Source organism: Coenobita brevimanus, chromosome 73 (assembly GCF_032717465.1).
Source record: "Coenobita brevimanus isolate Jiangsu-jjx chromosome 73, ASM3271746v2, whole genome shotgun sequence".
Taxonomy (NCBI): Eukaryota; Metazoa; Arthropoda; class Malacostraca; order Decapoda; family Coenobitidae; genus Coenobita; species Coenobita brevimanus.
This window is the reverse complement of record NC_137026.1, coordinates 9,017,410-9,034,429: the sequence shown is the minus strand read 5'-3', so window position 1 is coordinate 9,034,429 and position 17,020 is coordinate 9,017,410.

Below are 17,020 nucleotides of genomic sequence, written 5' to 3'. Positions count from 1 at the left end.
CTACCCCTTTCACTCCATCCCTTCCTTCCCTTTGCATCCCAAGCACCGTATTCACAAACTTTCTTAATTATTAGTCCCCTACACGATGACTAAAGCAATATAATACATTTTCTGACCAGCTTTCAATATGGTGACGTGAATTTTCTCTTGCTATATCTAGGCGAATACATAAGTTAGGAGAGATTTTTGTGAATACCAGGGGTTGGGTAAAGACTTCATTAGTCATATTCTACTGTGCCCGTTTTACTCTAACTTGGCTCAGATTTTCGTCCTTTTGCAGCTTATTTCACGTACCTCAGTGGCAGAAACAATGCTATGGCTCTACATCCTTCCTGTAGTGTTTCTTCGTGACAAGCATCGTATTCTAGTGCCAGTGTCTTACAACTCAGCATTCATGAAGGAGAGATGGCAATTTTAGGCCAGTGTCACGAGTCGGCGCGATGAAGTATTTGAATAAACTCGTGACATTAACTTTGGTGGGAAACAGCGAATTCTAGTGGAATCCCGGTATATATCGCTCAGTTTAACCGCCACGTATTCACCCGATCGGGAGTGTTTTCGGAAAATTTTTTCAGTGTCACAAATGATCGTCTTTGTGCGCGACTTTAGCACCTCCACTGAGTCCTTTGTTATGGGCGTGTTTCGCTCATTCTAGCCGTTAGCAAGTGCGGCTCGACACTTGCCTCTCTCTCACGATTTGAAGTCAGTCAAGATTTGCGTGCCGTGGAAGCAGGTAGTGTGTGTGGCAGCGTCCTTCCTCAGCAACGATGCCTAGTTCCCGCCACCGCCATATTCCCACCTAGCGTGATTGGCGAGAGCGTGTGCAGTGTCCTTCCTCAGTAATGACGCCCAGTCATCTGTTTTGTCCAATTTTCTGACCAGTATTTCTTTTCGTTTTTTCCTAGGTTTAAGAGTTAGCTTTTGAGTGAGCAAGTGAGTGCGATCTCCTTATTTTGGATTCATTTTGAAATGTAACGTAAATTTATTTCTTTGTAATCAATAAATTTAACAGTTCTTTTTCTTGAGCTTAATGTAATGAAAAATCGTGTTTTATTTCTCCGTGAGCTTATTCTAGTTGCAGCTCCTAGCTTGCATAAATGCTTTGCTATTCATAACTGGTACTTAGGCCAGTCCTTTTGTATTAATTCAAATCCGTTGTGCCATCTAGGGGTTAATGCATCAGCAAGAACTTGTTATCATTAATAGCATTAGTTACTGATTGTCAGGGGTGGGTCACTTTCAGAGGCCAACAGTACTAACAAACAGTATTTGTGAGTAATTAGTCTCTGCTGTGTACTGTTGAGAAAGTTTTTAAATTTTCGTCCTTAGAGAATCGGCGAAGTAAGCCGAAATAAAGTAATCATTGCTTTATTTTCACAAGACAATTCATTGTCCTGCTCTCAAGATTATTGAATATTATCCTTTAATATTGTATACTCTATAAAAACCCTGTGACAGCCAGGTTAAAGTAAAAACACTATAGGAAACTCATAACCTCAGTAAAATCCCTTATAGTAGCGAGAATACATGTAGACGCCGCCATAGTGAAGGGGTTAATGGAACTACTGTAGATTAAGGACTGGCTAGGATCCTTTATCAACACCACCTCAGTGTTAATTTTTTTTATCTGACGGAACTAGGCCAATTTCATGAAATTCTATGTCCTAGGCGCATCTTCCCGTTGGGTAAGGAAGCTCCCTAACACCTTTTCCTAAGCAATTTATTCTGTTTATTACACCATACTGAACTCGTGTGTGTTGAGTAAATCTTTTCAGCTTTGTCATAGTGTGCATAAATGACGTACAGAATGATACTAACCACCCTTATCCAAAAACTAAATCGCTAAGGAAGAAGTAATAGGGAGCTTCCTCAACTGATGAGAACACCGTTATGAGATAGTAGCCTATTGAGTCTCCTTGGATACCATTCAATTATATCCTTCAATCTGACTACAATTGGTAATCAACTGAGCTGAAAAGAGGTTAAGGAACTTTGCCATGTGAAAATAAACAGACTATAGTAGGCTTGACTATTTCTCTCCCCCCCCCCTCAGCTCGATCTCTGGCATCCAGGTTTCAGAGCGTGCACATGCAGGGATAAATAATTTCCAACCCGTGCTATTGGTTCAGGCTTCAACACCCCGAACACTGTGTCGCTTGGCAGCAGACCCGGTGGATTTACCATCAGTGTAGGGAGGGCAGGGTGACACTTTTTATTTAGCAGGCTCTGGGGTCTGTGTTTTATCCTGCAGGGGTCGCTCTGAATTTTATATGAAGGCATAGGTCTCCAATTTAGGTAGCAGAAGAGGGTATGTATTTTATGTAAGAGGATTGGACCTGTGTTTTATCCTGCAAGAATAGTTCATGAGTATCGCGTAAATTTGAACTGACCTAACCTACCCCACCGAGACCTAACCTAACTACCCTACCCTACCCTACCTTACCCTACCCCGACCCAATCTGCCTAACCTACCTAACCTATCCTAACCTGAGCCTAACCTAATCCTAACCTAATCCAATTTTAGCATGCTGGACAGCGCACGGAGCTAGGAATCGGTGAAGTAGCCAGCATTTCCTGCTTTCTGAGTACTAAACAATGCTTGACCGAGAAAATTCACGGACAAATAATCCCTTCTTTTATTCAACTGTGTAAAAAAATTAATTGTACCTAATTGTGGACAAATCCTTCATATTGCCCATCATGTGTTTTCTTTCATTATCTATGGTCGTGAAGTTGTATCTCTCTCTCTCTCTCTCTCTCTCTCTCTCTCTCTCTCTCTCTTTTGTGGCTTTTTATCCTGCCTTTAATAACTTTAGTGTCATCTACTCCATCTTCTATGTAAGTTGCTCTAAATAGACTTCTATTTCCACTTGTCTTAACAAATCTTTCTTTGCCCTCTGCTTAGTGTCCTTACCCTTAACTATACTCAGCTATACTCTTTTCACCTTCAGTTGGCTCAGATTTTTCATCCCTCTGCAGCTTTTTCACGGAGGTTAATGGGAAAAGAGACAACAATGTGGCTCTACACTAATTCCATAGCACTTATTCAAGACTAGAGTTTTGTGTTAATCTAAATCTACATCTCAGCATTCAAGATGGAGGGATGACAATTTTAGACCAGGTTAGAGCAAAAGGGGTATAGTTTTTACAAGTGCTCGTGGGCCCTTCGGGCCGCTCGCACTTGCTCCTGCGGAGGACTCTCACGCTGCTATAGTATATTTTAGTTGTAGCTATGGGCAAAAAATTCTAGGGAGATCCTACGCCGGCCGCCTGGAGCGGCGTTTTTTGGTCAAAATGTGATCGCTCATTAAACATAGTAAAAGTTTTTCAATGGTGATGGGACCAAGTTTTTTCACATCAGCGAATTTTTTTGAGATTTTTGTGCCACTTTTGGTGCGATTTGAATGTGTAGTTTCGGCTACCCAAAACACACACACACACACACACACACTGCTAGTGCTATAGTATATTAGATTAGCCCTTAAATTAGCTCCATCTGCTCTGTCCTTAAATACACTTAGATTATTCCCTCATTTCCAGTCCGTTATTTGTCCTTGTCTAGCAGATGGAAGGGGTGGAAGACGTATGTAAGATATTCACGGAAGAGATAGGCGCGGCGTGTGAGGCGGTTTGTGGAGTGAGGAGGAGATGCAAGGGTGTGCAAGGGACAGCATGGTGTAATGATGAGGTGAAACGAGCTGTGGAACAAAAGAAGAAGGCATATGGTGAATGGTTGGCGAGTAGAGGTAGGGGAGAAGATGAGAGAGAGAAGAGAGAGGTATATGTGAGCAGGAGAAGGGAGGTTAAGAGACTGGTGAAGGAGAGTAAGAAGAAAGTGGATGAAGAGTTTGGGAGGAATCTGAGTGTGAAATGGAGGGAGAGTAAGAAACTGTTTTGGAAGGAGGTAAAGAAAGTAAGGCAGTGTGAAAGGGGAAATAGTAGGGGAGTGAAAGATAGGAATAATAGATTGTTGGTGGAGAAGAGAGAGAAATTGAGGAGATGGAAGGAGCACTTTGAGGATTTGTTGAATGTAGAGAGTGAGAGCAGTGTGAGTATAAGTGGTTGGGGAATGGCTGGGAGAAGAAGAGATGAGAGGAGGGAGGAAGAGATCAGTAGGTCGGAAGTAGTGGAAGCGATGAAGAAGATTAAGCTGGGAAAGGCCCCAGGAATTGATGGAGTGTGTGGTGAAATGCTTAGGTATGGGGGTGAAATTGTTGTGGAGTGGATATGGAAGTTGTGTAGATTGGCTTGGGAAGAGGGAAGGGTTCCAGAGGACTGGAAATCAGGTATAATTGTTCCTCTGTACAAAGGAAAAGGGGAGAGAGAAGTATGTGGTAACCATAGGGGTATTTGCCTTCTTAGTGTGACTGGTAAAATATATGGTAGAATACTCATTGATAGGGTTAGGCATATGACAGAGGAGCTAGTTGGAGGAGAACAAGGGGGATTTAGGAAGGGAAAAGGGTGTGTAGATCAGATATTTGTTCTAAGATGTTTAGTGGAGAAGTATCTAGAGAAGGGAAGGAAAGTGTATGCTGCCTTCATGGACTTGGAGAAAGCTTATGACAGAATAGATAGGCAAGGTATGTGGAAGGTATTAAGAATATATGGAGTGGAGGGGAAATTGCTGAGTGCTGTGAAGAGTATGTACGAGGGAGCTAGGGCTACGGTGCGAGTGGATGGTGAGCTGAGTGAGTTCTTTGATCTCAATGTGGGACTGAAACAGGGGTGTGTGATGTCTCCATGGCTGTTTAATATATATATGGATGGGGTTGTAAAGGAGGCGCAAGGTAGGGCAGTGGATGTGGGGGTGGCCCTAATGAATGAGGGTGAGATTTGGAAGCTTCCAGTGTTGCTGTTTGCTGATGATACAGTATTGTTGAGTGAAGATGAATGGGAGTTGCAAGGTTTGGTGAATGAATTTGGGACAGTGTGTAGGAGGAGGAAGCTGAAAGTTAATGAAAACAAAAGTAAAGTTATGGTGTTTGAGAGGAATGAAGTCACAGAGTGTGCAGTGAGGTTGGATGGTGAGGATATGGAGAATGTGAGTGCATTCAAGTACTTGGGTAGTGTGATGAGTAAGGATGGAACTTTGGGGGATGAAGTGCGTGAAAGGGTACAACAGGGAAGAAAGGTTGTTGGTACACTGAAAGCAGTGATGAGAAATAGGGAGGTGAGTATGGAAGTTAAGAAGTCACTGCATGATGGTATTGTGATCCCTACCCTGACGTATGGAAGCGAGGCGTGGACCTTGCAAGAGGGGAAGAAGTCAAGATTGAGAGCAGTGGAAATGAGTTACTTGAGAGGAGCTTGTGGAGTGACGTGGAGGGACGGGTTGACGAATGAAGAAGTGAAGGAACGTTGTGGGGTAGATGTGGATGTGGTTGAAAAGATTAGGAGAAATACACTGAGGTGGTTTGGACATGTGGAGAGAATGGAGAATGAAAGACTGACTAAGAGGGTGTATGTAGGTGAGGTGGAGGGAGGGAGAGGGAGGGGTAGACCGAGGATGAGGTGGAGGGATGGAGTTGAGAGGTATATGAGGGAGGGGGGGGGGTGAGCTGGGAGGAGGGGAGTCAAATGGTGGGTGACAGAGTGACTTGGAGGCGTTTTGTCTGCGGCCACCCTTTGCGGGATTAGGGCGTCGGGCTATAGATAGATAGATAGATAGTAGAGGGTGGGAGTCAAGGGGGTCCGGTGGGTGCATCTTCGAGCTTACTGGAGATCAGAGGAGGCTTATTACGTGAGCCCTGAGAGGAGAGGTTATTATGGATGGAAGGGTGGAGGAGGAGAGGAGGAGGTTTGTAGAGAAGAGGAAAAGGAAAGGGAGGAGAGAAGAGGGAGTGTCGGGAAGAGGAAGAGGAAGAGGAAGGGGAGGAGGAGGGGGGTTGTAGGGAAGAGGAAGAGGAAGGCGAGGAGAAGGGGGGTTGTAGGGAAGAGGAAGAGGAAGGGCAGTAGAAGGAGATGGGTGGAAAGAAATGGGGAGGAAAGAAAAGAGAGAGTAAGATGAAAGTGATGGAGGCTTGAAGGGAGGGTTATTATGGAGGGGAGGGGAGGGAAAGCGGTACAAAGGAGTACAAAGGGGTACAAGGGAAAGCAAACAGCAACGGACCTTATGGTCCTTTCGAGGCTGTTTGTTACAGAGTAGACTATGACTACAAGATCTAACCCTACATGCTGAAGGATAAGGACAGTAAAGCAGGAAGGCTCCCCCCACCTCCAAACCCTCCAGTTGAAACTGGTAAGAAAAAGTGGGAAAAACCACCATGCAACATGGAAAAACTGACAAGGAAATTTCACATGAAGGACTGAAAAGGAAAATTTACATTCTATAATACTTTATCTATAAGAAGGGTGAAGGTTTGGGGGTTGCAGAAGAAGGAGGAAGTGATGGGAAGGGGAGAGAAGGGGATGAGAAGAGAAAGGAAGGGGGGGAGGGGCATTAAGGGGACCAGTGACAGGAAGAGATGGAAGAGAAGGGAATGGAAAGGAAGGTAAGGTAGAGGATGGGATTGAGAGGGAGGTAGGGAAGAGGCTGAGGAAGGAAGGGGGTGACAGGAGGTGGCAGGGATGGGATGGGGGTGCAAGGAAGAAAGGGAGGGATGGGGGAAGGAATGGGATGGAAGGTAGGGGGCTGATAGAAGGGATGATTATTATTACGGAGGAGGAGAGGGGCCGGTTAGGGTAGAAAGTGAGGGAGATAAAGCGAAGAGGGAGGAGGTTGGAAGGAGAGTGAAGGGGTTAGCACGGAAGGTGAAAGGTACCACTTAGGAAAGGAAAGAGAAGGGGATGAGGAGGTGGGAGGGACGAGCGTAGAGAGCAAAAGGGGAAAGAGGAAGAAGGTGACAAGGTAGGGTAAATGGGACTGAGTGAAGGGGGCTAAAGGGGGGTGAAGGGCGAGCAATATAATTAGGGTTGGGTTGAACAAGGGAGAATAAAGAGAATCTATAACTTTCTAGGAGTGATGGAGGCCTCTGTAGAATACCAACGAAAGAATATACTTACAAATGGATAGGCATATTTGTTCCAGGATATAGGCGATGGTGACGCCCCAACTTCCCTGTCTTTCGATTTCTCTAAAATCTGTTCATGATTATTGTCAATGCACATAAATACTACCCGACATCCCTCCTTTAGATGAATGCTGAATCCGCCCCAAAAGCCCTCAAGTAATACCAAGTATGATTATGTTTATGTATACTCGTTGGTTCGTAATAGCATTGTAAACGGATAACAACTTGTAGACTGGGGGCACTTGACCATTTCAGGCATGATTCAGCGCCAAGGAAGTTGTTTATTTAGGTCATTGGACACGAACGCAGAGTCATAAACATAAATGCAACTTTTACATCTGACAATTTTTCATGGAACATCGAGGTTTAGTGGCAGTTCTCTTATACAAGCCATTGCTGTCTAAACTCGAGTGATGGGTGTTTGTGAGATGAGTGTTTGGGACGCACACAGAGAGGTAATTTGCGGTGGTTTGGCCAGATGAATGAAATTATGAGTAAAGGCTTGCATGGAAGTTGTAGGCGAGTGTGTTGGTTGGATATAATGTAGTATATGAAGATCCAATTGTATATACGAGGCTACAGAGAATATGATAAAGAGTGATACGTAGCTGGAGGGGAATGTGTAGGAGGAGAGAGGCTTGGGGGTTTATATGTCAAGGATGCAATTTCGGGCAATAGAATTACAGGCAAATTAGAGTAAAATATTATAGCTAAGGTACGCACATCCACAAATACGCACATCCACCAACACGCACATCCACCAACAAGCACATCCACAAGCACACACATCCACAAATGCGTACATCCACAAACGCACACAGCCATATACAAGCACATCTACAAACACGCACATCCACAAACACGCACACCCGCAAACACACACATCCACATACACGCACATCCACAAACACGCACATCCACAAGCACGCACATCCACAGACACGCACATCCACAGACACGCACATCCACAAACACGCACATCCACACACAAGCACATCCACATACACGCACATCCACAAACACGCACATCCACAAACACGAACATCCACAAACACGAACATCCACAAACACGCACATCCACAAACACGCACATCCACAAGCACGCACATCCACAAACATGCACATTCACAAACACGCACATCCACATACACGCACATCCACATACACGCATATCCACAAACACGCACATCCACAAACACACACATCCACAAACACGCACATCCACAAACACGCACATCCACAAACACGCACATCCACAAACACGCACATCCACAAACACGCACATCCACAAACACGCACATCCACAAACATGCACATCCACAAACACGCACATCCACAAACACGCACATCCACAAGTACACAGGCATAGTGACACATTTTAAAATATTATTCTTGCTTCCCCGACGCGATTCTTTTCAGGTTAGTCCAGTGTCCTGGCAGATTTTTCCTTTTAATGCAAAGATTTTTCCTTTCAGTGCAAAGATGAAGGAACCAAAAGCAAGGAGCCCGCAAATTGGTCTCTCCAAGAAAAAAACAAAAAAAAAATGAAAATAACGACTGAGGATAGATAGGAGTAGGATAATGAAATGGTCATTTCACGACGTAACCTTTACTTCATTGAAGTAAGCAAGCAATACACTTAGCCAGGGCTCACTGCTCTCAGGTTGAAAATTTTTGTGCGATTGAAAATTGTAAATGTTTAACATTGGCCGTATGTGCAGAGGGTCACAGCATTCCGAACACGCCTCCTGGGGTGGGTGTGGTGGGCAGGGTGGAGGGTGGGTGAGGGTGGAGGGCGCGGCGGCAAACTTAATCTGATTGCTGGTAGCGGGTGGGTGGGTTGGGTGGGGGTGGGGTGGAGTGAAGTGGGTTGGGGTATGTAGAGTCAGGGTGGGCAAGGGGCTGGTAGGAAGGATGGCAGCTGCAGGTTCCTCGAGCCAAACTTCTGGTAAGGCCGACGCTAAACCTTTTCTGCTGTCCAATAAGTTTCCCATCATCACTATTATATATCATTAGGTACTGCTTTTTTTTTTTCATAGCATGTTTCCAGTTTGACTGATCGTTCCCAAAAGCCCAGCAGTCCTCCTATATGCCACACATCTTCCTTTCCCCCTTAGTAATATTTTTCTTGATGTATTCTGTGCCTGAAGATGATGAAAACGTCTCCACTCTGTGCGTCATCAGAGCATTCATTTTCCTCTTTATGACGACGAGAACACTGCCCTGGATATTAGTGAGTTGGGTACTGTCATACATGGGGGAAATTGGATTCTGTTTACATTATATTAGTCTTCGTTGAAGTATGTTTAGCTCTAGTGACCTTTCATTTTTCTGTACATCAAAGATTACGTTAGAGCAGAATGTTGTAATCCAATAAAAACTCCCTCACAACACGCCGTTAGAGCATTCCACTCCACAAACACCTTACGAACCAACCCCACACAACACGCATCTGACGGCATCAACTCCATGCCACCAGCAAAACATATGCTCCTTACAGCAATAGACCTAAGTACAGCCTTTGTTGCTATCCCCGACGCAAACCAATCACCAAAATCTACAACACAGGCATAGATAACAACACCAAACACTGGCTTGTCCACAACAAGTCAACACGAACGCAGACCTTTGCTATCCGAGTTCTATGAGGTCCTGTTCTTTCACTCACACTTTTCAAGATATGCATGCATGACATTCCTACACCCCAGCCGTTCACGAACATTGCTTCATGTGCAGGTGACATTATCATAACAAAGTAACGAGACACCACATAACAGACACGGCCCTCACGTTGCAACAAGACTACATCAACACACTTCTGGCGCTGATCGAGGATGACAGGCTGATAATCTCTTGAGTCAAATGCACCAGCACACTTATCACCAGCAGCAGTCATGAACACAGGTGCACCCCTAACATTACACTTAATAGTGCATCCGTGCCACAAACCCTCCACTAAAATACTCGGAGACATATGGCACTGGATCCACCCTTGAATCAAAGAATATGTCATTAAGACATCAAGAGGTGGTGCATCCACGGACTCAACAAACTTGGAGCAAGGATCGACCTTCGATAACAAAAGAAACTGTTTCCCTACTCAATAAACAGTATATTAGGTCAGTGATGTCCTGTGCCTCCCTGACTTGGGCCCCTATCCTGTCTAACACCAACTAGAACACCATACAGAACAATTCTCTATACATCACCACTGGCAGCACCAAAACCACACCCACAGCTCACTTATACTACGATATCAAAGTCTTCACTGTTAGAGAATATCTTGACATGAGAGAGGCACAGTTCCACGTGGTAGTCTGTGCTGACACACGACACCTGTGTCGTTACGTAACAAAGCCACACAACACATCTACGCTCATACAGAAGACATTTCCATACCCTCTTCAACAACATTTCGCCTCCAGATATTCTAGCAGCAGCAATGCAAAAACACCTACATACCCTTTCACGGGCAGGGTAATACAAAACCTCCATCAGAACACTATACTTCAAGCCTTCCTCCCGAGATCCACCCATCAGAGACCTGATCGAGTTCACCTAGGTAGGCTTAGATCAGGACATCACCCAGCCCTCCTCAGTTACCAGCTTAAATTCATGCTGGGTGGAATCAGAGATGACACGTGCCCTGCTTGAACAATATGCCCACACAACATAATACACATTATGGAGTACTAAGCATACACAACACACAACTACGCAGACACAACGTTAATGGCGCAGGGAACGTGTGGGATAACCTCATAGGGGCAGTTGCACACCAACAGTCGACGAGTCTGCCAGGCCTGGCATGACCAAAGCTGAGCGACAACAACAACAATAACATAATTAGTTACCGGAACACTTCTGTCGGCATTAATTGCCTAATCAACGTAATATTTCAATAAAGGCAACCCCCCACCACCACCGCAACCTCCACAACAACTATACATCAACCAACCACACCACAACAAAAGCAATCCCACCGCCACAACCACCAAAAGAGTAACAATGACTGGCATAACAACTACCTCATCAGCTAAAACAGTCATTACCATCAACCACAGTGATCACCCGAACAACAAGACAATCCCATAAGCTTCACCATAGCAACCACAGTTCCCTACTAACTACCACTGCCAATCGACCACCACAGCAAGAGTAACAATATCTACCCTTCTAGCACCATACCAAGACCACCCACCACCACCACTACAGCCACAACCCACACGCCTCACCACCCACAGTACCATCAAAACAATGCCTCATTCAACGCAACAACCACCATACTAATAGAAGCTGACACACAAACTTGTCAAAACTAGAGAGACGTGATTCCAGCCCCCACCACCGTCATGACAGTCACTTCCCGTCAACACCACAACACCAACACAGTTGCATCCCCCACTTCAAAGCAAGAACACAACACCACTACAATCCTTCAATCTCCTCCCCGTCAGGTCTCAGAGCACACATCAGAAGCAATCTCCACCACGTATCGCCCCCTGTAATCACACCACAATCACCATCACGATAGTTAAAATCACCCCTGCCTCCCCACCACTACAACAATAGACACCATCCTTCTTACCCTCCACCATCACAACAGACAATTCTCCTTCCTACCACCACAGTACTCGTACACACAATCCTCCTTCCCCACCACCACCACAACAGCAACATTCCTCCTTCCCCATCACCACAACAGACTCAATCCCCCTTCCCCACCACCACAGTAGACACTATCCTCTTTCATCACAACAAGTGCAATTTTCCTTCCCCTCCACCATCACATCGGCTACAGTCCTCCTTATTTTCCCACCTTATCCACAACACAGTAAACACAGTCCTCCCCCCCCCTCCTCCTGCCTCTAAACACAGCCAAACACAGCCTGCAGCGTCCTCAGCCACACAGCCGTCACGCAGGGAGACAGCCGGGTTGACAGCGGTGTTTGTGGCGTCAGTGACGGTCGAGTTAATGAATATTCTTTGACTCGCTGGACACCCTGACACCTCCACTTGGTGGAAAGATTGGAGGAGAAAAGGGAGAGATGGAGAGACTGGAGATAAGATACTGGAGAGGTGAGACCAGGAAGATGTAGAGAAACTGGAGAGATGGAAAGGTTGAGAGACTGGACAGATGGAGAAAGTGGAGAGATGAAGGGGCTTGGGAGATGAAGGCACCTAAGAGAAAAGAGTTTGATGAGGTGGAGAGACTAGATAGAGGGAGGGAATGGAAAGATGGAGAGACTGGAGAGATTGAGTGACTAAAAATATCACAGGGTTTTTTGAAGAGATAGGGGGAGAGAGAAGTGGACAGAATGGAGGAAAGAAAGATATGAGAGTTCCCTAAAATTCTCATGAGAGAGAGAGAGAGAGAGAGAGAGAGAGAGAGAGAGAGAGAGAGAAAGAAAGAGAGAGAGATAGATGTGGTAAATTAGCTGATGGTGAAGATGCAGATGTTTCTCAAGATGGAGGTGCTGGTATAGATCAGTAGATAGTAGACACCATTAATGAGCAACACGCCAGTCAGTGTGGCACGTCTGAAGCTTATCAATGTATGCAGGGAATGAAGCAGAATGACTGAAACATACATAGTTATTCACACGAGTATTGAAATAATATGGTCAATGTGTGTGTGTGTGTGTGTGTGTGTGTGTGTGTGTGTGTGGTTCGTTTCTTTCACGGGAACTGTATATCGACCTAATTCTATTTACATTAGGTCGGAGTAAGTCCAGGGAGTGTCAGAATAATACATATAAATTGGCGATCGCGCGCAACGCGAGCGCGAAATTATCGGAAATTGAGATATGCAAAAATAATATTTTTCAACTTTTTGGTCAGAATTGGTCATTGTGGGCTCAATAACGGTGTGGAAACAAAGATAATGGTATTTGCAAATATTTTGCGACGGAAAGGCTATTAGTCCCGCAAATTTTTGCGGACAAGCACTAGTAATGTATAAGATGAAGGGTTGGGAGGATTCATTTTTAAAAGTTTTAGAAGGTAAGTATGAGAACACACACACACACACACACACACACACACACACTCTCTCTCTCTCTCTCTCTCTCTCTCTCTCTCTCTCTCTCTCTCTCATATACAAAAGCCAGGCATGTGATACCAAACGACATCACTTTCCTTTCAACCCTCACGTCTCATATCCTCCCACTCACCCACATCCTTCCATCTTCCAAAATTTCCTAATTCCACGTTTTTCATGTATATCAAAAAGTAAAAAATAAAAATCTGATCTCGCGTGCTGTCACTGAAAGCATATGGCCAGGCTTTCACGGTGCAGTGGCAGGTCTTGGAGGCGGGAGGGTCGTGGGTCGTATCCCGTGAAGTTACGTAATGAAAATGATAACAATATTATTGGCCTGCGAAATGGCTGATAAAAAAAGATGGTATATGTAATGCGTGGAGGAAAAAAAAAAAAAAATATGACATTCGAAATGGTTCATGCAAGAAAAGTTTACGAAATTACAAAACAAAATGTCTTCCTGTGTTCTATTGCCATGAAAAATATGAAAAAAAAAAAAAAAAATGCAACAAAGGCGAGGGGAAAGGAGTATTGAATTTAAGTTTGATGCGTAACAAATGGGGGAAGAAACGAACTTGAGTGGCAGCCCATTGACTGAAATTTAGAAAGATATCCTAAGCGAAGGAGGAGAGGATGTATATACTGAGCACAGGTAGGATCGTTTATACAAGGGAATATATATATATATATATATATATATATATATATATATATATATATATATATATATATATATATAGCGCAAAACTTGTAAAGGTGACAAAAGAGAGGAAAGTTATGCTCAGTAACGTGGGATCGGTTAGAGATGGGGAAGAACACGAGGAAGAAAATGTGAAAAGATGACAAAAGCGAAAGAAAAAGGGTTTAAAAAGTTTGGTGATAAAGACATAATAATAATAATAATAATAATGCTAGTCATAAATGCACTCAAGCTCCCATGACTCACTCCGCTGGAATTCACTCGTTTGGCGTATCGACCTTGAGACGCGAATTACGTACAGAATTAACCTGGCTCGGCTCCTGTGACTCAATCAGCTGAATGAAACCACCTGAGATTAGCTGGAAGAGAATGCCAGAGCTGCCCCAAATATGAGAGGGTTAAATAAAAAGAATGTTTTGAGATGTTGGAGGAAAAGTGAATTGTTCTTGAGACAAATGGAAAAACGAAGTCAGACGAGAGAGAGAGAGAGAGAGAGAGAGAGAGAGAGAGAGCATGATAGAAAGTGTCGCATTCCAGGTTGCTCAGTAAATGTTGTAACACCCCTTCCTTCACGATTTATTCTGCCAATAACAATTCAGTACTCATTTTAGTAATGTAAACCACCTCCGTATTAAAAAAGAGAAGAACTTTCATGTAGTCTACTATATTGAAGCCAAAATTACCTGACCATAAAAGAATTGCCTACTAATCCCGACCATAACATATTTTCCCAACCAATCCCCCGACCAAACTCGACCCGACTTTTGGCTTTGATGTCGGTGGGGAAGTCTTGAGGAAAGTTGAGCTGCTGCCATAATAAAGAAGCGTGCTGGAGGGAGAAGCCCCATGGAGACACCCTGTATTCTCCACCGACAAATTGGTAACACTTCCTTGGCTTCCTTGTTGGCAGGCCTGATGGTGCCTCTACCTTCCTTCCTTCCTTCATTCATTTTTTTTCCTTTCTCATTCCTTCCTTCGTTTCTTGTTTCCTTCCTTCCCTTTTTTGTTTCTTTCCATCCTACCTTCCTTTTTTCCTTCCTTCCTCCTTTCTTTTTTACCTTTCCTTCCTAATTTTTGTTCTCTCCGTTTCTTGTTTCTTGCCTTCCTACCCCCTTTCGTGTCTTCCTTTATCATTTTCCTATACTTACCCACCTCCTTCCCTCCTTTCTCTGTTCTTTCCTTCCTTCCTTTTCTTTCCCTCTTCCTTTCATGTCTCCTTCCTTCCTTCCATCCATCTTCCAGTCATTCCTTTTTGTGATTCTAACTATGGCTCCCCATCTCATCCTTCCACCCTTCCGTCCTCCCTTCCATCCTTCTTTTTCACTTGCTTCATGAGTGTCAAATATAAACGAGCTGGTGTGCTTGCTGCCTTGGTATTATCTTGCTTGGAGATGACTCTGATAAAAATCTTCCCGGCCATGTGATATCCAGCCTACAATACCTATTTTCTTTGAGTGTTGTGGCAAACATTTTCTTTTCACGTGAGGGAAATGGGTAACTCTAAGAAATTGAATAGCAGGTCGTGGTTGCATGGACTTCGATAATTTTTAGCCTAGAGGTAGTAATGAGTCTCCTTTGTTACCAGTTAACTCTACCCTCCGTTTTGACTGCATTTGACCGCCAGCTGAGCTGAGAGGAGGTTAAGGACCTTCCCCTGCCCTGCCCAACTGCCATCAGCATTGCAGCCCGTCCTGTTCACTCCTGTCAGTCTGATCCTTTAGTTTTTTCTACTCCCCCTCCCCCTCCCTCCCTCTCTCTCTCTCTCTCTCTCTCTCTCTCTCTCTCTCTCTCTCTCTTCCCAGACGCCTTTATCCGGTAAGAGTTGGTCACATACAAATCACCTCCACGTCGCCCTGCCCTCTGCCATTTGGATGCCGTCCCTCCAGCTTTCACGCCCCTCATTCATTTTCCTTCTCCATCCCTCCATCTCATCCTTGGTTTTTTCCCTCCCCTCCTCCTCCACCTCATACTTCTTCTAGTCAGTCTCTCACCCACCTACAGTACCCCTAGTAATCATTAGACAGCAAGAAACAGCGTACCAAAAGACAGCAACAGCACAGACCACAAGAACAGCACCCAGAATCACTAAACAGCAACAGCACAGACCACAAGAACAGCACTCAGAATCACTAGACAGCAACAGCACAGACCACAAGAACAGCACTCAGAATCACCAGACAGCAACAGATCATATTTATAAAACCTGTAACTATCTTCACTCCTATATCTCATGAGGCCTTCTCCATTTCAGCAATCAACCCAGACACAGTTGCTGCCTTCCCCACCTGCATCCCTCCTATTGCCCTGCTCACAGTAGCAGCATCAAGCAAAGGCCAACAGCCAAACGCTGGCAGACCGCTCTCAGAATCACTAGACAGCAACAGCACAGACCACGCTCAGAATCACTAGACAGCAACAGCACAGACCAAAACAACAGCACTCAGAGGAGTAGACTGTAGCACCAGTCGAGCAGGGTAGTACTCCCAAGGTGGATGGAAAGCTGATGACAGGGAGAGCTGGATCTCCCATTTCATCAGCACTCGGGACTAGGTCCTGACCATCACCCTTTGCTGAACCTTTTCAGTATGTCAGTAACACAGACAGTAGGCCAGCATGCTCTCCAATACAAATCTCTCTAACTATCAACACCAACTACATGCACAGTACACACTACACTTCCTTTTCCAAAATTACAAAAAAAAAAATCATCGCAGTGCAACACGTGGCCTCGGAGTCCCCAGGGGGGGGGGACCATAAATGCACCCACCTTCCGCCCCTCTCCCGGTGACGACTTGAGGTGCCTGGAACCACTGTCTAACTCTCTTCCTCTTCATTTCTGCAACATTAGCGGCCTTTCCTCTAACTTTCGCTCGGTTGAGCACCACCTCTCCTTCTCTAAACCTCACCTTCTTCAACTGAGACTCAGCTGTCTGAGGCAACTGACAGCAAACCCTTTTCTGTATCCTCCTACTTTCTCTATACTCATTTCAAAGCCAAAGGTGGCTGTTGTGTATATATATGCAACGACTTATCTTGCTCTCGTGTTCCTGAACTTGAATTCTTCTGAATTCTCTACACTCTGGCTTTGGCATTCCTGTCATTCTCTAACTAAATATATCTGCGCTGTTTACTTATCTCCTAATTCTACTGACTATCAAAAATTCTTTGACTATCTTACTTGTACAATGGAACACATTCTATCCATTTCTCTTTTCTCTGATATCTGCATTCTAGATTTCAATGTTCACCACCACTTTGGCTCTCCTC